Raw genomic sequence first — 23,581 nt, forward strand, 5'->3', positions numbered from 1 at the left:
GAAGTGTCTATTCATGTCTTTTGCCCATTTCTTCACTGGATTATTTGTTTTTTGAGTGTTGAGTTGGGTAAGTTCTTTATAGATTTTGGATACTAATCCTTTATCTGATATGTCGTTTGCAAATATCTTCTCCAATTCCGTTGGTTTCCTTTTAGTTTTGTGATTGTTTCCTTTGCTGTGCCGAAGCTTTTTATTTTGATGAGGTACCAATAGTTCATTTTTGCTTTTGTTTCCTTTGCCTCCGGAGACATGTTGAGTAAGAAGTTGCTGCAGCCAAGGTCAAAGGTTTTTTCCTGCTTTTTCCTCGAGGATTTTGATGGCTTCCTGTCTTACATTTAGGTCTTTCATCCATTTTGAGTTTATTTTTGTGTATGGTGTAAGAAAGTGGTCCAGGTTCATTCTTCTGCATGTTGCTGTCCAGTTTTCCCAGCACCACTTGCTGAAGAGACTGTCTTTATTCCATTGAATATTCTTTCCTGCTTTGTCAAAGATTAGTTGGCCGTACATTTGTGGGTACATTTCATTTCTGGGTTCTCTATTCTGTTCCATTGATCTGAGTGGTTTTGTGCCAGTACCATACTGTCTTGATGAGTACAGGTTTGTAATACCGCTTGAAGTATTGAGTGTTTTCTTGAGTGTTTTCTTTTTTGATTTTCGTCAATCTTGCTAGAAGTTTATCAATTTTATTGAATTTTTAAAAAAGATCCCAGTTTTGTTTCATTGATTTCTCTACCCATTTCCTGTTATCAGTTCCATTGATTTCTAGTCACGCTTTAATATTCTCATTCTTTTGGCTTTGGGTTTATTTTTCTTTCATTTTTCTAGTTTGTGTAGGCAGGAACTTTGATGGTTAATTTGAGGTCTTTTCTTATTTCCAATGAAGACATTTAGTGGAATAAATTTCCCTCTTGGCACTGCTTTAGTTGCATTCCGCATACTTTGATATAGTATTTTCATTCAGTTGTCTGTATTTTTTAAATTCCTTTGACATTTTTCCTTCAGCAGGCTTCAGGTTTAGAATACAGGTCATAGGCTTCTTTTGTGGGCTGTGGTTCCTCTGACAGTTCAATTTTCAGGCACTCTGTGGTGTTATTTTGTTCTTTCTGCTTTATCTGGGGCTCCCACTGGTCTCTGCTAGTGCTGAGGGGGTAGAAGGGTATCCCCAGGATGGGCAGTCTGCTGTATCCTGGTGGGAAAAGAGCATCTCAGGTCTGCAAGACAAAGAGGTTTCTAGGCCTGGACAATTTGTTGTGGCTGGGGCTCCCAGATACTCTGACTTATAGGAGTCAGAGTAAAACTAAATTTCTTAGTTATAGGAGGGAAGTCTCGGGCTTGGAGGGGAAGAAGAGCACTTCCTTGGCCAATTATTTCAACAGGGCTCTGAGATATTTCCTCCTCACCAGTGGTGCCAGGCTCATCTATGCTTCATTTCAACCTAGGTTTGGAATGGGCTTGCCTGGGCTGCCTTTTATCTCTAGGTTGGGAATAGAGAAACACCAGATCTTGATCTCCTTCTTCTGTTGGGTAGGGAGAGAGGTAAGATGCCCTTTCTCTGTGTCATTTCTCTAGTCCTGCTATCCCAAACTATTGTTTCTCTTAGTAGCTTCCAGGTTTCTCCCTTGGTTGCCTCATACGTTATTTTAATGTTTATAGTTGTAATGTATATAGTTGAGGGGCAGTGAGAAATGAGTCTATGCCATCTCGTCTGGACAAGAAGCTTACATTGTCTTTTAATAAGTAAGTTTTAAAATGTTGATGAAGTTCAAATTATTGATTTTTTTTTCATCTTTTATGGTTTGTGCTTTTCTAATCTTAAATAGGAAATCTTTGCCTAAACTAATGCTACAAAGATTTTCTCTTATGTGTTCCTTTAGAAGTTTGATAGTTTTAGCTTTCATGTTTTATTTTAAAAAATTTTTTAAAGTTTATTTATTTATTTTGACAAAGAGAGTGAGCAGGAAGGGCAGAGAGAGAAAGAGAGAGAGAATCCCAAGCAGGCTCTGCACCGGCAGTGCAGAGCCCAGGGTAGGGCTTGAACTCACAAACTCTGAGATCATGACATGAGCTGAAGTCAAGAGTCAGACGCTTAACCGACTGAGCCACCCAGTCTCCTCTAGCTCTTATGTTTTAGTTCATGATACATTTTACAATAATTTTTGTACGTGCTGTGAAGTAGCAATCAAGGTTCATTTTTTGGCATATGGCTATCCAGTTGTTTCAGAACCATTTGTTGAAATGTTATACTTATCTATTGAGTTGCTTCTAAATATTTGTTAAAAATCAATTGTTCATATATATGTGAGCCCATTTATGGACTCTGTTCTATTGATCTATATTTTTACTTTTGCAAAAGCCCTTCGAATTTATTCTTCATTACATTTCCATATTAATTATAAAATCAGCTTGTCAATCTCAACAACAAAAAGACTGCTAGGATTTTGAAATTAAATCTACAAAGCAATTTAGGGAGAATTGACCCCTTAATGAAATTGTATTTTCTGATCCATGAATATAGTGTATCTCCCCATTTACTTGGGGACTCTTTTATTTCTATTAGCAATGGTTTATAATTTTCAGTGTGACATGTTTTGCACATTATTATTAAATTTACCCCTATTTCATGGTTTTTGAAGCTATTGCATATGTTAGTAAAATTCAATTTCAAGATTTCCAATTGTTCTTTGCTGGTATGTAGATAACTGATTTCTTTATTGACTTCGTGTCCTGCAATCTTGCTAAATTCATTTATTATCTCTGACACCTCTTTTGCAGATGACTTAAGGTTTTTTATTTATTTTTTTATTTATTTAAAAAAAATTTTTTTTTAATGCTTGTTTATTTTTTTGAGACAGAGAGAGACAGAGCATGAACAGGGGAGGGTCAAAGAGAGGGAGACATAGAATCCGAAACAGGCTCCAGGCTCCGAGCTGTCAGCACAGAGGCTGCCGCGGGGCTCGAACTCACGGACTGCGAGATCGTGACCTGAGCCGAAGTCGGCCACTCAACCGACTGAGCCACCCAGGCGCCCCGACTTAAGGTTTTTTAGACATAGTGCCTCTTTCTTTTCTTTCTTTCTTTCTTTCTTTCTTTCTTTCTTTCTTTCTTTCTTTCTTTCTTTCTTTCTTTCCAGTTTCTAGGCCATTTAGTTCTTTTTCTTGCCTTTTGCACTGTTTAGGATTTTGAGTAGTGTTGAATATAACAGTGAAAGTAAATATTGCAATCTTGGGGGGAAATATTCTATTTTTCACCTTGAGTATTAAGTCAGATTGAGAAATTTGCCTTTGATTCTTACTTTGGTGAGAATTCGAAATCAGAAATAGGTTTACATTTTATAAAATGCCTTTTCTGTATCTATTAAGATGGTGATATGATTTTTTAAAGTTTGTTAACATTATACATTCCTATGATAGATGCCAGTTGTCAAGCCATATTATCTTGTTATATATTGCTGAATTTTATTTGCTGATATTTTGTTAAATATTTCTACATCTATTTTCATGAAGGATATTGGTGTGTAATTTTCTTATCGTGTGTTGGTTTGGTTTTAAGATTAGAATAATTCTGGCCTTATAAAAGGAGTCGAGAAAGATGTCCTCCCGTTTTGTATTCTGAGGGTTTGTGTACAACTAGTATTACGTATTCCTTAAGTATTAGGTAGAATTCATCTGTGAAGGAATCTGAGCCTGGAGCGGTTCAGGGGAGATGGTAGGGGGAGAAAGGTAGGGGAAGTAAGGAAGACTCTTTTTAATTGTTACCTTAATATTTCCTATTACATACTTTGTAGCAACTGTTGATATTAACATTTTGAAGCCCATTTAATGCTTTTAGGACGCCCCAGCAGTACAGTATTTGCAGACATGAAACAATGCTTTGGTCAGCTTTTTTCCCCCTTTTCTTTGTAAGGCCTCATATTTATAGTCTTCCAAATACTAACACATTCAATTTTGTCTTTAAATGAGTCTGGTTTTCCTGTGGCTGAGAAACCATTAAGATCCAAGAAGTTCCCCTTGACAGTTGACTTTTCTCTCCATGACAGTGTAGGTAACTAAATTTCATCCTTTCGTTTTATCCTATGGGCAGCCGAAGTATTTTATTGCAGCAGCATGGTGAGAGTTTATGAGACTCATCTATTCTGGAAAATTAATTTAATTTCTTGGTCAGTTGAATGCTGACCTTTTTCTTCTCACTCTTCCTTCATTGTTGACCCCTTGCAACTTTCTCTTTCACCATTTTGCTTTTCTTGCCCTTTTCCTTTTAAGTAAAAATTAGAATATAGACTGTTTCAAGATTTGATCACCTTGGATATAAAAGTACTTAAAAAAATGCCTTTGAATCGCAGAAGATCCTTTTCTCCACACTAGACTTGAGCTGGTTTCTTTATACATGTTTTCACTACCGTATCTTTTCCCTCCCCCCCTTTCATACTCATAAACACCTAAACAACTCCAAATAAAAGCCAGAAACTATGTGACTAATGACAGTGACAGAGATAAATAGAGGTAAAGCCCAATCGTTTGTTAAGAAGTGAAATTAAACACAATGAATTTCTGGAAGTTCACATCAGAGTCCTTCTATAAAACCTATCTACCAACTCAAAATCCTTAAATAAAACCTATATTCCCCAGCCACCCACATTCAAGATACATAAAAAGAAATTTGTTATTATTACTTTTTAATATTTTATTTTATCTTTAAGTTATGTTTATTAATCTTTGAGAGAGCACAGAGACAGGCAGAGAGAGAAGGAGAGAGTATCTGAAGCAGGCTCTGCGCTGACAGCAGCATGCCTGATGTGGGGCTCGAACTCACAAATTGTGAGATCGTGATCTGAGCTGAAGTTGGACGCTTAACTGACTCAGCCACCCAGGCACCCCAAAAAGCAATTTATTATTAACATATATTGTTTTATTTAGTTGTGTTTTTATTACAAGAGTTGCGACAGCATCTATCTCCTGCAGCATTAATCCTAAATCTGCAGTTTTGGCCTTTCATTATGAACTAAAGAAGTACTGTTCTTTCATTATGAACTAAGTCAGTACTAAAGACTGATCTCTAATGTAACATTTTTGTTCTATGAAAAATTACATTTGGAATGATAATCTCTCTTGATTCAAAACCAGATTTCGTGAGAATCCAGTCTCTATTTATTACTATTAGCTATTCACTTTCCGGTCTCTCGCAACTCATTGTCGTTTAATTCCCACACCAATCTTTACATAGAATCTACTCTTTTCAATTCTCATTCTCTTCGACCTGTCTTTACTCTTGACAGTATGGATTGTCTATTCCTCTTAAGAGTTTCTTTTTGTTTCCATGATATTATTTCATCTATCCTCTTAATACTCTGACCATTTTCTATTTGGGTTTCTGACTACCCTTTTCCCCTTTCTGCCTTCAGGGCTCAATTATTGATTTTCTTATCCCTGAGTATATTCTTCTTTTTAATGTTTATTTATTTCAAAGGGGGGGGCGGGAGGGAGAAAGAGAATGTATGCGTGCATGAGAGGGGCAAAGAGAGAGGGAGATAGAGGATCCAAAACAGGCTCTGTGCACTGGCAGCACAGAGCCCAATGGGGAGCTGGAACTCACCAACTGTGAGATCATGACCTGAGCTGAAGTCAGATGCTTAACTGCCTGAGCCACCCTGGTGCCCCATCCCTGAGTATATTCTTGTGTCACATGTACACCATCTGTTTGGTTGGTCTCATATATGCTCATGAATTCAACTCTAGATTTTCAACCCTAATTCTTTTCTGAGTTCTGTTTCACAGTTCCAATTCTTGAGTATAATTTATCTTTCCTTCCTTCCCCTCTCTCTCTTAGTGTCATCATTCTATCAACCCAGCCCCTCTTAGTTACCTGAGTATTACCTGGGGCCATTCAAAGTTTAATTTGTAAGTGACCATGATCAGTCCTAGCTCTTCTGGAAGTTTGCATGATGGCTTTTTGCAAACTAGACAAAGTCAATCCCTTACAGGAGATATAATGCTTCTTAAAACAACATACAATAATTTCAACTATGCAATTATTTATAATAAAACATTTTATATGAATCTGTGGTGACTAGGATGTAAATGGCACTCCCTTAGATATTGTACTCCCTATCATCAAGCAGTATACAATGTATAGAACTGTACACAAAATAATAATATTTTATATCCCTATGGCTAAGACAGAAATGGTCAAGATAGTCTCCATCATTTCTAGGGGACTCTACCAAAATTTAAAATATCCCCTAAGGAATCTTAATGATACTTACTACCTTCGAGTGGATCATGGAGAAATGATTAGTGTTGTGAATTCATGGCAAGAATAAGTTTAAGTACAGGAAATAATTACACTAGCAATATCTCGCAGACATGTGAATAAATGTCTTGGTGATATAACCTCAGCATTGCTCCTTGAATGATGCCATAAAATATGTAAGATATTCAGTTTCCAAATAGGTGGTAAGCACAAATCCTAAGAAAATATAGGTAATAATCTTGCTGGTATGCCCTATAGCAAATATGGGAGAGTTTAAAACATTTTTGAGATTTAGTGATTTGCTAGGGCTTTCAATAGCTTGAACTGCAGGTTCCAGACAATCAGCAAACCATTATGAAAATAATACATGAAAACAAGCATCTAGAATATTTTAGGGAAGGCAGAAGTTATTATCCATTGGGGCTGTTGGAAGCTTGTAAGCTTTCTTTTTCTTTTTCTTGGGGGAGGGAGGGATTATGTAGTCACTTGAGAATAGTGTTTGATGAAAGGTAATGGTGAGACTTTCTGGCAGAAGACAGCTATGCTTAGTAGGGCAGCCCCAGAGAAAACATTCTGAGTGGAGAGTGGTGGTTAAGTAACATATCCATGTGTACTTCCATAAGACTTTCAGAAATACTGGTGGAAAATTTTGCAGGAGGCTAGATAATACACAGTACATATATTTCAGAAATACTTGAATTTCCTGAATATAGCTAAGTACTTGAATATACAGATGATCCTTGAACAATGCAAGGATTAGAGGGACCGACTCTCTGCATAGTTGAAAATCCATGTAAAACTTTTGACTCCCCCTAAAACTTAACTACTAGTAGCCAACTGTTAACCAGAAGCCTTACTGATAACATGAACAGTCAATTGATGCATATTTTGTATGTTATATGTATTATAAACTGTATTTTCATAACAAAGTAAGCTAGAGAAAAGAAAATGTTATTAAGAAAACCATAAGGAAGAGAAAATGTATTTACAGTACTGTGCAGTGTTTATCCACATGTTAAATGGATCTGAGCAGCTCCAGCCTGTGTTATTCAATGGTCAATGGTATGTATATTTCAGAAATATACTTAAATTACTTGAATTTAGAAATACATAGACATATGTTTTGAAAATACTTTTAGTATTTCAGAAATACTTGGGGACAGCTTTGCAGGAGACTGGATAACCCAGTGAAAAATATATATATGAATAATGAATATATATATATTCATTACATCTATAGACTAACGAAGCATAGGAAAGTCTAGTTATTTAGTATAGGTATATAATAAACACCATTTATACATGTAAATATACTTTAGAAATTAGATCATACTTTATGCATCTACATCTTTATTTTTCACATGTCTTATCATAAGCATTTTGCCCACGTTAATACGTATTTTTCAAAATCAGTATTTAAAAGTCTGTGTAGCAGTTAAGTGTGAACTGTAACATGACTTGTAATTTTATTTTTACTGTTCTTGTGTTTTTATCTTTCTAAGTAGTGCATAACATTAAAATAGAAAAATTATAAGAGAATCTAAAACCCAGAAAAAGATTTATGTACAAAAAGCTGAGTTATTTCCTTGGCATGTATTCCTGAAGGGCAATTTTATGAGATGATTGAATAAGAGCATTTTTGTGAGCCTTGGTATGTACTTCTGAATTGTTTTCTGGAAAGGTTATACAAGTTTTTTGACAAAGTAATTTGACTGCTCTATCAGGGGAAAATTGTAGGCACAATGCAAGCGGACTTAAGGATTTGGAAAAGACTTATTTCGTTCTTATGGAAAGTTTGAGAAATACGGAGTAGATAATATTTCAATAAAATGGATTTAATGTACCCGTGGGTGCTGATTAAAATAAGGACATTAGCCTTTATATTTTTTCAAGTTTTATTTAAATTCTAGTTAGTTAATTTACAATGCAACATTGGTTTCAGGTATAGAATTTAGTTATTCATCACCCACATAAAAAACCCAGTGCTCATCACAATAAATGCCCTCCTTAATGCCCATCATTTATTTAACCCATCCTCCCACCCATCTTCCCTCTGGTAACCATCAGTTTGTTCTCTATAGTTAAGAGTCTATTTCTTGGTTTGCCTCTCTTTTTTTTCTCTTCTATATTCATTTGTTTTTTTAATTCCACATATGAGTGAAGTCATATGGTATGCCTTTCTCTGACTGACTTATTTTGTTTAGCATAATACATTCTGGCTCCATCCATGTCATTGCAAATGGCATGATTTTATTCTTTTTTATGGCTGAGTAATATTCCATGGGGTGTGTGTGTGTGTGTGTGTGTGTGTGTGTGTGTGCGTGTGTGTGCATTCATTAGTTGATGGACATATTTGGGCTCTTTCCAATATATGGCTATTGTTCATAATGCTGCTTTAAACATCAGGTTGTAATGTTTAAATTTGATTCAATATTTGAATCAATATTTTTGTATCCTTTGGGTATTTAAATACCTATTAGTGCAAATGCTGGACAGTAAGGTAGTTCTATTTTTAAATTTTGAAGAACATCCATACTGTTTTCCAGACAGTGTGATACTGGCACAAAAATGAACACATAGATCAATGAACAGAATAGAAAACCCAGAAATAAGTCCATATCTATATGGGCAATTAATCTTTGACAAAGCAGGAAAGAATATCCAACAGAAAAAAGAACACCACTTCAACAAATGGTGTTGGGAAAACTGGGCAGCAACATGCAGAACAATATAACTGGACGATTTCCTTACACCGTAGACAAAAATAAATTCAAAAATGGATTAAAGGCCTAAATGTGAGATAGGAAACCATCAAAATCCTAGAGGAGAACACAGGCAGTAACCTCTTTGACATCAGATGCATCAACTTCTTATAAGACCTCAGCCTTTAAAAGGGCTTCTCAAAGCTTGCCACTGGGGTCTCTTCTTTTAAAATCAATGATATAAATGAAAATATAGAAAGTCTGCTTAGAAAACTTGGTGATCAAGAAAATCAACATTTGGGAAGCAGTTGCTTTATTATACTTTGGAGGCACCAGAGCGCTGTAGTTAAAAGCAAGAGATTGGAGTCAGATTGGGTTTTATTTTATTTTATTTTTAATTAATTTATTTTATTTTTTAAAGAGGTATTTTTTAAGTTTTTTAATGTTTATTTTATTTTTGAGAGAGAGAGAGAGAAAGAGCATGAGGGGGAGACTGGCAGAGAGAGGGAGACACAGAATCCAAAGCAGGCTCCAGGCACTGAGCTGTCAGCACAGAGCCCGATGCAGGGCTCGAACTTTGAACTGTGAGATCATGACCTGAGCTGAGCTGAAGTTGGACACTTAATTGACTGAGCCACTCAAGCGCCCTCAAATAGGGTTTTAAAGATTAGCTTTACCACCTGCTCACTCTATAACTTTTGTCAAGTTACCTAACCTCTCTCAAACTCATTGTACTTTTTTTTTCTTTTTCTTTTCTTCTTCTTTTTTTTTTTTTTTTTTAATTAAAAGGACTTTATTTTTTGGAGCAGTCTTGGAGTCACAACAAAACTGAGAAGGTGCAGATTTCCCATATAGCCCTTGTCCCCACACATGCACTGCCTCCCCCATTATCATCACCAGCCCCCCCCACCAGAGTGGTACATTTGTTATGACTGATGAACCTACACTGATACATCATTATCAACCAAACTCCACAGTTTACATCGGTGTTCACCCTTGGCATTGTGGTACATTCTGTGGTGTTGGACAAATGTGTAATGATGTGTATTCATCATTATAATGTCATACAGAGTATTTTCACTGCCCTAAAAGTCCTCTATTCATCCCTTCCTCCAACCCTCACCCCTGGCAATCTTTTTACTGTCTCCATAATTTTGCCTTTTCCGGAGTATCATATATTTGAAATCATACAGCGTGTAATCTTCTCAGATTGGCTTCTTTCACTTAATAATACGCATTTACATTTCTTTCATGTCTTTTCATGGCTTGATAGCTCTTTTTTTTTTTTTAGTGCTACATTATTTTCCATTGTCTGGATATACTACCATTTATCCATTCACCTGCTGAAGAACATTTTGCTCGCTTCTATATTTTGACAATTATAAATAAAGCTGCTAGCGACATCCATGTGCAGGTTTTTGTGTGGATTCTAAATGTTCAACTCCTTTGGATAAATACCAAAGAGCACAACTGCTGGATTGTATGGTAAGAGTATGTTTAGTTTTGCAAGAAACTGCCACACTGTTTTCCAAAGTGTCTATACCATTTTGCATTGTTACCAGTGGCGAATGTTAGTTCCTGTTTCTCTACATCCTCACCAGCATTTGCTGTTGTCTGTGTTCCAAATTTTGGCCCATCTAATAGGCATGTAGTGGTACCTCACTGGTATTTTAATTTGCATTTCCCCGATGACACATCATGTCAATAGTTTTTCCACATGCCGATTTGCCATGTGTGTATCTTTTGTGAGGTGTCTGTTATGGTCTTTGGCTCATTTTTTAAACCAGGTGGTTTGTTTTTTTATTGTTGAATTTTAGGAGTTCTTTGTATATTTTAGACAAAAGTCCTTTATCATATGTGTCTTTTGTAAATATTTTCTCCCAGTGTGTGGCTTGCCTTCTCATTCTCTTGACAGTGTCTTGCACAGAGCAGGAGTTTTAAATTTTAATGAATTCCAGCTCAATTATTCCTCTAATGGATTGTTCTTTTGGCGTCTCATCCTTTTGGTGATGACCTTCCTTCCTGCTCTTGTTCTTATCTATGTACGCGTCACATGGACACGCCCATTTTTCATGAAGCATTTTGTTTTTTAAAACTTACACTGTTATTTGGGAAATTTGTCATGGTAAGATTGCATTCATCTCCACTAAGAAAATTAACTTCAATCAACTTGCTGAATTCTGTGGCTCAAGTTATGCAGGTAGTTGTGTTAATCCTCAGATCGCTTTTCTAGGTGTGCAAAATGGTTTGGTGCTGATCTAGCTGCATTTCGGGGAAAAGAAAAGCAGAGAACTTCCATGCTGCTCCACCATCTTGGCCCCTCCCCTTACATTTTTCTTATGTTTATTATTTTTGAGAGAGAGGAAGAGAGAGAGAGGTGAGCAGGGGAGGGCAGAGAGACAGAGGGAGACACAGATTCCGAAGCAGGCTCCAGGCTCCAAGCTGTCAGCTCTCAGCACAGAGCCCAATGAGGAGCTTGAACCCATGAACCGTGAGATCATGACCTGAGCTGAAGTCAGACGGTTAACTGACTGAGCCACCCAGGCGCCCCACAAAACTAGTTGTAAATAGACCAAAATACTATTTGTATTATAAAGGTGTTGACATAATTCTCTACTGTTGTTAAATTCCGAGATAATTACTAAAAACATTTGAAAAAGTTAAATCTAAGTCTTGTCAAATCAACAAGTGCCCTGGATTTCACCCTTTGCTTGGCAGTGGACTTTATGGAAAAGGCACAAAAATTTGACCTACTTAGTCTGACACAGAAGTTGTCCTTCTAAATTTGAGATCTGTCCAGCTGGCAGTGTGACACTGACAGGCTTAATCCCTCACTGACTGTCATTTCCACAACTAAAAAGGATTACAGGGGGTCACACTGTCCATCTGTCATCCTTTCCGATGAGTAAAAATATTTTATATTTAATTTAAAAGCCCATGACTATTCCCCTTAACCACTGGTAAGGCTGTTTCATATACTTTTGTAAAACACACCTCTACATTCTATTTGGGATCTACTTAAACACTTTGAGGATATGCCATATCTGCCTATAATGTCCCACCTACACACAACGGGAATAGCAAGGCAGTCCAGAGAGCAAAAATGTCTATTCTAAGAGTATTGGTTTAAACTCTGTTGAAAGAAAATAAAAAAAATAACTCCGTCAATACCAATGTTATTATTATAATTCACACTTAATAATTTTTTGTGCCAGGTACTATATAAATAATATCTATAAGTTAACAGCAATTCAGCGCAATGTGTTTTTTTTTTTCCTGATGGAGAGTCTGAGACTAAAATGTTAAGTATCAAAGCAAAGCTATACTTCAAGCTGAGTTCCAATTGGCATAATCCCTCACATTTCTATTTTACTCAATAACCAACAAACTTTCTTTCTTTCTTTCTTTCTTTCTTTCTTTCTTTCTTTCTTTCTTCCTCTCTCTTTCTTTTGAGAGAAACAGAGAGGGCACAAGTGAGCGAGGGGCAGAGAGATAGAGTGAGAGGGAGAGAGAGATAAGTGGGGCTTCTGCTCACCCGATGCAGGGCTCAAGTTTATCTGATGCAGGGCTCGAGTTCATCTGAAGCAGGGCATGAGCTCGCCCAAAGCGAGGCTCAAACTCAGTCAATGTGGGACTCAAACCACCAACTGTGAGATCATGACCTGAGCCGAATGCTTAACGGATGCTTAATGGCTGAGCCACCGAGGCACACCATTACCCAGTAACTTTTTTCTTCTTCTTTTTTAATCCTCCATGCTTTGTAAGTCTGCAGTCTACTTGATTGCCACTTTTGGAATACTTTTCTGTATTCTCTACTTTCTAGGACTTTTTGGAATATTGGGCTTGGCTTTCGTATCTAAACCATGATTCTATTAGACTCTTTTTATAAAATTCTGTGTCTTGGGGCACCTGGGTGGTTCAGTCAGTTGAGCATCTCACTTCACCTCAGGTCATGATCTCACAGTTCATGAGTTCGAGCCCCGAGTCGGGCTCTGTGCTGATAGCTCAGGGCCTGGAGCCTGCTTTGGATTCTGTGTCTCCCTCTGTCTCTGCTTCTCCCCTGCTCACACTCTCTCTCTTTAAAAATGAATAAAGTTTTGAAATATGGCCTTTTGTAGCAACGTGGATGGAACTGGAGAGTGTGATGCTAAGTGAAATAAGCCATACAGAGAAAGACAGATACCATATGGTTTCACTCTTATGTGGATCCTGAGAAACGTAACAGAAACCCATGGGGGAGGGGAAGGAAAAAAAAAAAAAAGAAAAGAGGTTAGAGTGGGAGAGAGCCAAAGCATAAGAGACTGTTAAAAACTGAGAACAAACTGAGGGTTGATGGGGGGTGGGAGGGAGGGCAGGGTGGGTGATGGGGTGGGTGATGGGTGTTGAGGAGGGCACCTTTTGGGATGAGCACTGGGTGTTGTATGGAAACCAACTTGACAGTAAATTTCATATATTAAAAAATAAAAAAATAAAAATAAAAATAAATAAAAATAAATAAAAATAAATAAAAAAAATAAAAATGAATAAAGTTTTAAAAAATAAAAAAATAAAATAAAATTCTGTGTCTTTGACTGGATTTATAAATGTGGTGACCCAGCTCAATCCCTCCCTTCCTGGAAAACATCTTGCCAGGCCCCTTCTATCTATGGCCTCTTCTGTCTCTTTTCACATCAGAACAGATGCTGTTAGCTAGTGGCTGCTGGGCCATACCTACCCTAACATGTTTATCTAACCCCATAATGTTGTTTATTGTTCATTGGTTTTTTTTTTCTTTTCAGCATTGTGGCCATATTTAAAATGGATTTATTTCAGAAATTTGAACCAAAAGAGAACATATTATATAATTCCATTTATATGAACTACCCAGAATAGGTAAATCCATAGAAATAGAAAGCAGATTGGTCATTTCCAGTTGCTGGAAGAAAGGGGGATTGGAGAGAGCTGCATATGGGTACAAGGTTTTATTTTGGAATGATATAAATGTTTTGGAACTAGATAGACGTGGTGATTGCACAATATTATGAATGTACTAAATGCTACTGAAGTTTTTTACCTTAAAATGGTTAATTTTATGCTATGTTACTTTCACATAAATGAATGAATGAATGAGTGGAGTGATGTCAAGTTTTATGCCTTTCTTAGGAAACTTTTCTCTTATTCTCACCATGTAAACACCATCTAGAACTTAGTGGACATTACTCCATTAGACAGGAAACTATGTTTTAAGGACCACCATTACCAGACTCTAAGTTTTTCTTCCAAATTTTTATTTAAATTCTCGTTAGTTAACATATAGCATAATGTTGGTTTCAGGAGTAGAATTTAGTGATTCATCACTTACATATAACACCCAGTGCTCATCATAACAAGTGCCCTCCTTAATGTCATCACCCGTTTAGCCCATTCCCCTGCCCCTCCAGCAGCCCTCAGTTTGTTCTCTATCATTAAATGTTTCTTATGGCTTGCTTCCCTCTCTCTTTTTTTCCCCCTTCCCATATGTTCATACATTCTGTTTCCTAAATTCCATATATGAATGAAATCATGTGGTATTTATCTTTCTCTGACAGCTATCAATCACTTTAATAAACTTTAGTTTTTTTACCAAAATGTGAGGCTAACACTTTCCCTTCTATTTTGAATAACAACCTGGCTGGATAGATTATTCTTGAGTGCATATTTTTCTCATTCAGCATGTTGCGTATATCTCACCACTCCTCTGGCCTGCCCAGTTTCTGTGGACAGATCTGCTGTGAACCTGATCTGTCTTCCTTTGTAGCTTAAGGACTTTTTTTTTTTATCCTTTGCTGCTCCCAGGATTCTCTCTGTGTCTGTGTACTTTGTGAATTTGACTATGATATGTTTTGGTGATGGCCTCCTTTTGTTTAATTTAATGAGAGTTCTCTTTGCTTCTTGGATTTCAGCGTCTGGTTCCTTCCCCAGATTGGGGAAATTTTCAGCTATAATTTGCTCAAATAAACCTTCTGCTTCTTTTTCTTTCTCTTCTTCTTCCAGGACTCTTATGACATGAATGTTACTATGTTTTAAGGAGTCACTGAGTTCCATAAGTCTACATTGATGATCCAATACCTTTCTTTTCCTCTTTCTCAGCTTCATTATTTTCCATAATTTTATCTTCTGTATCACAGATTCGTTCCTCTGCTTTGTCCATCCTCATTGTCAGGGCATCCATTCAGGTTTTCATCCTAGTTACAGAATTTTTTATTTTTGCCTGGCTAGTTTTTGATTCTGTTATTTCTGCAGTACAGGATTCTCTAGTGTCTTCTATGTGTTCTCAAGTCCAGCTAGTATCCTTATGATTATTGTTTTAAATTCTGGTCCAGATATTTTACTTGTATCTGTATTGATTAAATCCCTGCTGTGACTTCCCCTGTTCTTTCTTTTGGGGTGGATTCCTCTGTCTTGTCATTTTGTCTGGGCTACTGTTTGTGTGTGTGTGTATGTGTGTGTGTGTGTGTGTGTGTGTGTGTGTGTGTAATTGTTAGGAATGTCTGTTGTGTTCCTGCTCCTGAGAATGATGGCTATATTAATAAGAGGTCAAAAAAAAAAAAAAAAGAAGCTAGATCCTATGTATGTTTGGTGTGCTTGTTTAAAAAACCCTAGATCCAAAAAACAAACAAAACAAAATAAAACAAAACAAAAAAACAAACAAACAAAAAAAACAAATAAAGGAAGCGAGGTCCTGTTTCCCCTAGAGCTGCAGTGCTCTATGATCAGTAGACTTGGTGCATGTGAGGGGTTTGTGCCGGTCTTCTGAGGGTGGGGCCTGCTGCACTAATTCTTAGGCAGGTTTGCCCCAGTGAAGGTGCACCTGCAAAGTGCAGTGGGGTGGGGCTTGGTGTAAGCAGCCCCAGGCTCCACTTGGTGGTGCTGTTTTGCTTACTGAAGTCAGACCAAACTGTTCTTGACTTGAGTCTGAGAGTAAAAGTCAGGGCCAATTTTCTACATGCCTTAGCTGTTCATTTTACTGTACCAGAGCTATTTCTCTACATGTTCCATCAAAAGCAGGAAAAGAAAAAAATTGCTGAAAGATCTACACCTTTAAAGAAAAATAAGTTTCAGTGGAAAAGTAAGGAAACAGATTTCCTTTCTGGAAAAGAAGGATATTCTTTTATGTGTAATATGCAAACAAAGTATATCAATGTTGAGCCAACATCAAATGGGAAGTTTATTCCTTTACCTACCTCTTTGGGCATTGTACAGGTGATCCCTAACTCAGAGTGACATTTTAGTAATTAAAACTAACAGCAGTGGATTGGAGAATGGCAAGTGGAAAGAAAGAGGAAAAAAAAAAATAGAGACAAACAGCAGAAGCATAAAATAAATAGTATCCTATTTCCCATACTATCCCCAATACTCTGTATGATTGCAAAAAGACAATTAATGGTTCCCTCCTCTAAAAAATAAAAATCATAGAATCATGTCTGAAATCAATTGAAAAAAAAAAAAAGAATCAGTGTGCTTATACTCGTCTAATAGTTTCTTCACTTGGAAGCCTGTGTAGTAAAGAGTTTAAGCCTGTGTAGTAAAGAGCTTTTACCTTGGCTTCTGTGGGGTAATCACTAAGCTTTTGGAATGACAGGTCAGAAAGCAGTGTCTGTTTTCCTGGGCCTTGCTTCACCAGATGGTCTAACAATATGATGCATGGTGGGGCGTGGCTATGCCCAGGGGGCAACCACACCAGAAAACCCAGCAATGTTACTTAGGGTCATGCTGTTTCAGACCACCTAAAGACTGAGTTCAACTATGTGGGCAATGAAACCTCTCAACCATACCTGTGTAACGGAACCCCAATGAAAGCTTTGAACACTGAGGCTTGGATGTATTTCCCTTGTCAATATTCCATGTACATTGTCACACACTGCTGCCAGGAAAGTAATGTGTCCTGATGCCCCAGGGGAGGACAATGGGAGCTCTGTGTCTGGTACTTCCCTGGACTCCATCCCATGTGCTTCCTCCATTGAGTGATTTTCATTTGTATCCTTTCCCTGAAATAAACTGTAACCATGAGTATGACAGCTTTCAGTGAGTTCTGAGTCCTAGAAAGTTTACAAATATGTGGGTGGCTTTGGGATCCCCACAAACCTGTTGTTGGTGTCCGAAATGAAGGCAGTCTTGTGTGACTATGTGCTCTTTAATTTTGCAATTGGCTAAAACTCTTCACAAAGTCCCATTCTTGACTTTTTAAAAAATACACACATGCATGTGTGCACAAACATGCACCCACACACACATCATATTTTGATTACTTCATGGGAGTAGAATTCATGGGGACAGGGACAAATTTCACCTCTGTTTTACCCAGTTCCATACTGTTTTAAATTTTTCTAAGTATACATTACTTTTAAAATAAAAACATTAAAAAAATTAAGAATCTCCTCTTTTTAACATTACCCCTTTATCAAACAAGAAACACTGTGGAGAAGAAAGATATTGTGTAAAGATAACAGAAATAGTGAAACTGAAAACCAATCACAGGAATACATAATTAAGGTGAAATTATGCACTATACATGATAATTTATTTTAATGCTTGGCAATATTTTAAAGAAGTATATTGAACTGGGTGTATGATGTGCTTGATTTTGAATAGCAATTAAGTCATTTAAACTATAATTAGAATTTTAAAAGAATTCATCATAATTTTTCTAAAAATTCACACTGAGTTACAATATTGCTTTATGAAAACCACATCAAAGAACTATTTAAATAAATCTTGAAAAGTTTCATGTTTGTATCTATGCATATGTTCGACAATCTTCACTCAAAAAAAAAAAAAACAAACCCAAAACTCAAACTCCTCTAAATGTCAAATTTGGGGCTAAAATAAATATTTAGAAATAGTATTGAGAGATAGTAGACTTTAAGAAGTACAGTGAATGCTAAAATACAATACAATACAATACAATACAGCAAAATAAAATAAAATTAAACAAGAAGAATCTGCTGAGTTCTCCTTCCTCTCTTCCCTGTCCATTTAAGAACAAGGGAAAGGTAGGGCCCTAAACTTAGGCCAAAGGTATAAATGTTTCATGATGTTAAAGACAAAACTGTGTTAGAGAGAAAATGAGCAAAGCCTGCTTCTTCCTAAACTGGGCAAGGGAGCCCATCTGTCATTACTTTCTTTTTAACAGGTGTTCTTTTTCTTTTAATGTTTATTTATTTTGGAGAGAGAGAGAGAGAGAAAGCAGGGGAGGGCAGAAAGAGAGAGAGGGAGACACAGAATCTGAAGCAGCCTCCAGGCCCTGAGCTGTTCGCACCAGAGCCTGATGCAGGGCTCAAACACACGAACCATGAGATCATGACCTGAACTGAAGTTGGTCACTTAACCGACTGAGCCACTCAGGCACCCCAGCAAGTGTTCTAAAGTGGTAGAAAGTAGAGTAAGTTTATAGTGGAAAAAGAGGAAACACAGTCTCTGATTGGCAAAAAGGTGGGCTTTTTAGGGGCTCCTGGGTGGCTCAGTCGGTTGAGCAGCCGGCTTCGGCTCAGGTCATGATCTCACGGTCCGTGAGTTCAAGCCCCGCGTCGGGCTCTGTGCTGACAGCTTAGAGCCTGGAGCCTGTTTCAGATTCTGTGTCTCCCTCTCTCTGACCCTCCCCCGTTCATGCTCTGTCTCTCTCTGTCTCAAAAATAAATAAACGTTAAAAAAAATTTTTTTAAAAAGGTGGGCTTTTTGGAAGTGGGGGAGACTTTCTATTTGTACTTCAGGAACACTCAAATTCTTTGGTTGGCTTCACTGGGGACAACTGAGCCATCTGGGGATATTTCAAAAGAGGAAGAAGTGTTCAGTGTTGGAGGGGGTGTTCCATAGCTGACCATTTTCTGAAACAAGTGGGGGTGTCCATGGAATCCTTTTATTGATGTCAAACTATCGTAATGGTCCTTTGGGAATGGACAGGGATGGTTACCACGCCAGGCAGTTTCTCAATGAAGACAGGGTTGGCCAGCTATCAACTATTATTCTAGGTGGGGTCACTGGCCTTTCCTTTCTTTTCTACCTTTTCTCCTCTACACTATCCCTCATGCACTCTGACTTTCCTTTGACCTTCACTTTGATCTTTACTTTGACATTCTTCATTGCTTTGACCTTATTTCTGATCCTTAAATACATGACACCAGTTCCTGCCCTGGAGCCTCTGGTCTCTCTTTCCTCTCCCTGGGACATTCTCCTCCTGGATCTGCACATGGCTCAAACTTCCTGCTACTCAGGCCTTAAGCAATCTTTTAAAGGAAGGGAAGAGAAAGAATCTTTAATTCAAATTTGCTTATATATGCATAGTGATACTCTGAAAGTTACATGAATGGTTACTTCTGGGCATGAGCAGTAAGGACAACCTGAGAATATGGGGATGAGCACTGGGAGGGGGAGTTTTACCATATATACCTTTTTATATATTCTGATTTTTTTTGAGAGAGAGAGAGAGAGGAGACAGAGAGAGAGAGAGAGAGAGAAAAAGAAACAGAGCATGAGCAGGGGACGAGCAGAGAGAGAGGGAGACACAGAATCCAAAGCAGACTCCATGTTTGGAGCTGTCATCACAGAGCCTGATGCGGAGCTTGAACCCATGAGCTATGAGATCATGACCTGAGCCGAAGTTGGACGCTTAACCGACTGAGCCACCCAGGCGCCCCTATATATTCTGATTTTTGAACCATGTGGATTAATTACCTATTCAAAATATTTTTAAAAACTTAAAATACATTAACATGAACAGCAGCCTGTTAGCCAGCCACCATCACTCTAACTTGTGTGTGTGTCTTTCTGACAATGATTTTTTCCACCTTCATGGTTAGTTAATAATGTGTCTGAGCATAGAAGGCTAAGTTGAAGATAATTTCAGCACAAAATTTTGAATATACTCTCTTTCCCTGTTATCTAGTATCCAGTGTTCCTGATCAGAAATGGAATGTTCTTTTCTTTTTTATGGGTGACTTTTTTTCCCTCCTCTTTATGGAAACTTTTAGAACCATCTCTGTATCGCTAGTGTTTTTCTCCCAACTTAATAAATTGTAGTAAAAGACAATAGCATGAAATTTACGATTTAACCATTTTAAATGTATAGTTCAGTGGCGTCAAGTACATTGATATTGTGTAAACATCACCACCATTCATCTCCAGAACTGTTTCCATTTTGCAAAACTTAAAATCTGTATCCACTAAATAATAACTCCCTATTCCCACCTCCCCTCTTTCTGTCTTTATGAATTTGGCTACTCTACATACTTCATATGAGTGGAATCACACAGGTTTTGTATCTTGTGCTTTTAGAGCATTTTTCAGCACTTCTTTCTTTCTTCATTTGCTTATTGTTTGTCACCTCCATTGCATTTTAAGTTCCATGAGAGCGCGGATGGTGCTTTCCTGCTCATCCCTGTATCCTCAGAAGTGACAGCAATGCTTCCAACTGAGTAAGAAGTGACTTGATGGATGTTAAATGGTACGAAACATGCTAGTTCCTCTTTGGGAAGGAATTCTCTACGTCACTTTCCCAGAAGAGGCGTGAACCCGGTAGATATTTAACATGTCATCAACTTGCCTGGGATATGGGGTAGGCTTGGGTTTGGTCTCAATTGCTTGAATTTCAGACTCCCTGTCTGTGTAATATCATAATGGAATAACCCAAATAAGTCCCCATTCAGTATAATTAGGATCAAACTACCACTATAAGACAATTTGGGAAAATTCTTATTATGAGAAATCCTTAAGTGAAGTTTCTTAGTTGGCAAAGAACTGGTGTGTGTTTCTCTCTCTCTCTCTCTCTCTCTCTCTCTCTCTCTCTCTCTCTCTCGTCTGGAAGCAGAAGATTATTCTATAGTCATCAGATAAATACCAGCTTATCCTCTGCTTACTAGAACCTTGGTTATAATCTTGTTAGTGTGCCAATCTTCCTTTCTTTCTGGGATAGATTTAGGCTAGACAGGGGGTCAGCAACATTTTCTTAAAGGGCTAGATACTAAATATTTTAGGCTTTGTGGGCCATATGATTTCTGTCCAAACTATTCAGCTCTGCCGTTGTAGCACAAAAGCAGCCAAGAAAATAGACACTATGCAAAGAAGGAATGTAGCTGTGTTCCAATAACACTTTTAAAAATGCATACTGAAATTTTAATTTCATGTCATTTTCACGTGTCACAAAACATAATTCTTCTCTATATTTTTTCTACCCGTTTAACCAAAACCATTCTTGGCTCCTAGGCCATATAAAACCTGGCAGTGAGCTCAGTTTGGCCCATGGGAAAGAATTTACCCATCTCTGGGCCAGACTATTGTCACCTTGAAGAAAGAATTACCTGTGAAAGGTAAAGCATAAATCCCAAGTAGTGCAGGGCACACAGAAGACAAAATATAGATGCTCACATTTCATTGAGTATGAATGTTCTTGAATCTACCAGGAAAAGAAGAACTTTGTTTAACTCACTTGTAGCAATAGCCACCACATATATAAACACACAGGCTCACCTATAGTGATAACACACAGGTACACGAAAACTTTCCACCCCAAGTAATAATTTTAGCTTCACTCCTAAAAGAAATTATTCTAGGGCTAAATTTAGACACTAACTGAAAAGCCCCCACTGAGCCAAGTTGCACAGCTAGTGCCTTCTTAGTAGAAAGGAAAAATATGTCATCTTTGTTGCGCCAAGAGTTCATGCACACGTGTAAATTCTTCTGCTGGGTTTCATTGTTGTCCTTTATGTTCTTTCTTTTTAATCACTCAGTTTAAGGATGAAGTCTGCAACATTCTTAGGAGAGTTTGTGTGTATATGCCACAGAGGTTAAAGATGAGAAAACTGAGGCGCAGAGTTGTTAACAAACTTGCCTGAAGTCACACAGCTACCACGAGCAGAGCCTCTGCAGAACCAGGCGGTGTGAACCCAGACTTGCTCTTTTCACCCCTCTGCTATTTTTAAATCATCACACCTCCTGATTTCCAAGCTAATAATATTCTTTCTCTCCAATGGTAATTGTTTCCTCTATAAAGACAGAGTGGGAGCTAAAAATATTTCACCTACTTCAATAAATAAACTGTGATATATAAATATTCAAGTCTTAAGTGCAGGCTATAATAGTCTCATCAGCCTGGCAAAGTGAGCCCTACCCAAGACCTACTCAGGGAAACTACCTGAGTTCTACACCCAAAACCAAAATAGCTTTTTGGCAAGGAAGTGTAGGATTTTTGTTTTAAACATAGGATAAGAATATGTGGCTATAAAAATGCTCACCTGGGTGGCTCGGTCGGTTAAGTGTCCGACTTCAGCTCAGGTCATGATCTCACGATCCGTGAGTTCGAGCCCCGTGTCAGGCTCTGTGCTGACAGCTCAGAGCCCGGAGCCTGCTTCGGATTCTGTGTCTCCCTCTCTTTCTGCCCCTCCCCTGCTCATGCTCTGTCTCTCTCTGTCTCAAAAATAAAGAAAAACATTTTAAAAAAAAATTTTAAAAATGATCGCCTTGCCAGATTTCAATACATATGCAGAGCATAATTAAATAAATAAAATTTCAAGCTGGTGCTAGTAAAATACCTGTGGATAAAAGTGTTTCCGCCAATATAAAAAACTACGTCAAGTCTTTGTTATTTTTAAATATTAATTGTAGTATATTACTGCAGGCACCGTTGTCTCTTTTGAAGGAAGCATTTTGGTCAAATGTCTATTCCAGAATGCTAGATATAGGTTCTGGCAGGTAATCCCCTTTGGTACTTTAGGTGATTTTTCTCTTCATCAAACATATCTGGGAAGCCAAATTATAAATATATGAAGTCCTATGATGATAATGGTTCTTTCTTTCCCACTAGTTAACATATTTTTAATCTCATAATTTATCATTGCCATTGATAAGTTAAAAAAAAGTGGTGTAGGTTGACCTTCAGTAGTAAGGATACAATTAGACAGAAATTGTCACTTTTTGATGAGGTAGTTATTCAGTGTTCTTTCTTCTCATATTTAAAACTACTTCCTAGGAGGAGAGGGAAGATGGCGGCGTAGGAGGACGCTGGGCTCACTGCGCATCCTGCTGATCACTTAGATTCCACCTACACCTGCCTAAAGAACCCAGAAAACCGCCAGAGGATTAGCAGAACGGAGTCTCCGGAGCCAAGCGCAGACAAGAGGCCCACGGAAGAGGGTAGGAAGGGCGGCGAGGCGGTGCGCGCTCCACGGACTGGAGGGAGGGAGCCGGGGCGGAGGGGCGGCTCGCCGGCCAAGCGGAGCCCCCGAGTCTGGCTGGCAAAAGCGGAGGGGCCGGACGGACTGTGTTCCGACAGCAAGCGCGACTTAGCCTCTGGGAGGTCAGAAGTTAACAGCTCTGCTCAGAAAGCGGGAAGGCTGGAGGACAAAGGGAGGGAGAGCTGCTGAGCCCCTGGACGGCAGAGCTCAGCTTGGCGGGGAACAAAGGCGCTCGCCAGCGCCATCTCCCCCGCCCATCCCCCAGCCAAAATCCCAAAGGGAACCAGTTCCTGCCAGGGAACTTGCTCGTTCCGCGCAAACACCCAACTCTGTGCTTCTGCGGAGCCAAACCTCCGGCAGCGGATCTGACTCCCTCCTGCTGCCACAGGGCCCCTCCTGAAGTGGATCACCTAAGGAGAAGCCAGCTAGGCCTGCCCCTCCTGCCCCCGT

The 23,581-nt window shown here is 38.2% G+C and overlaps 1 pseudogene; it reads right to left on the minus strand.

Moving 5' to 3' along the window:
• Positions 1-998: 998 nt before the first annotated feature.
• Positions 999-23,581, minus strand: part of LOC131513127 (large ribosomal subunit protein eL20-like) — a 37,338-nt pseudogene continuing 14,755 nt past the window's right edge.

Source organism: Neofelis nebulosa, chromosome 5 (genome assembly GCF_028018385.1).
Source record: "Neofelis nebulosa isolate mNeoNeb1 chromosome 5, mNeoNeb1.pri, whole genome shotgun sequence".
Taxonomy (NCBI): Eukaryota; Metazoa; Chordata; class Mammalia; order Carnivora; family Felidae; genus Neofelis; species Neofelis nebulosa.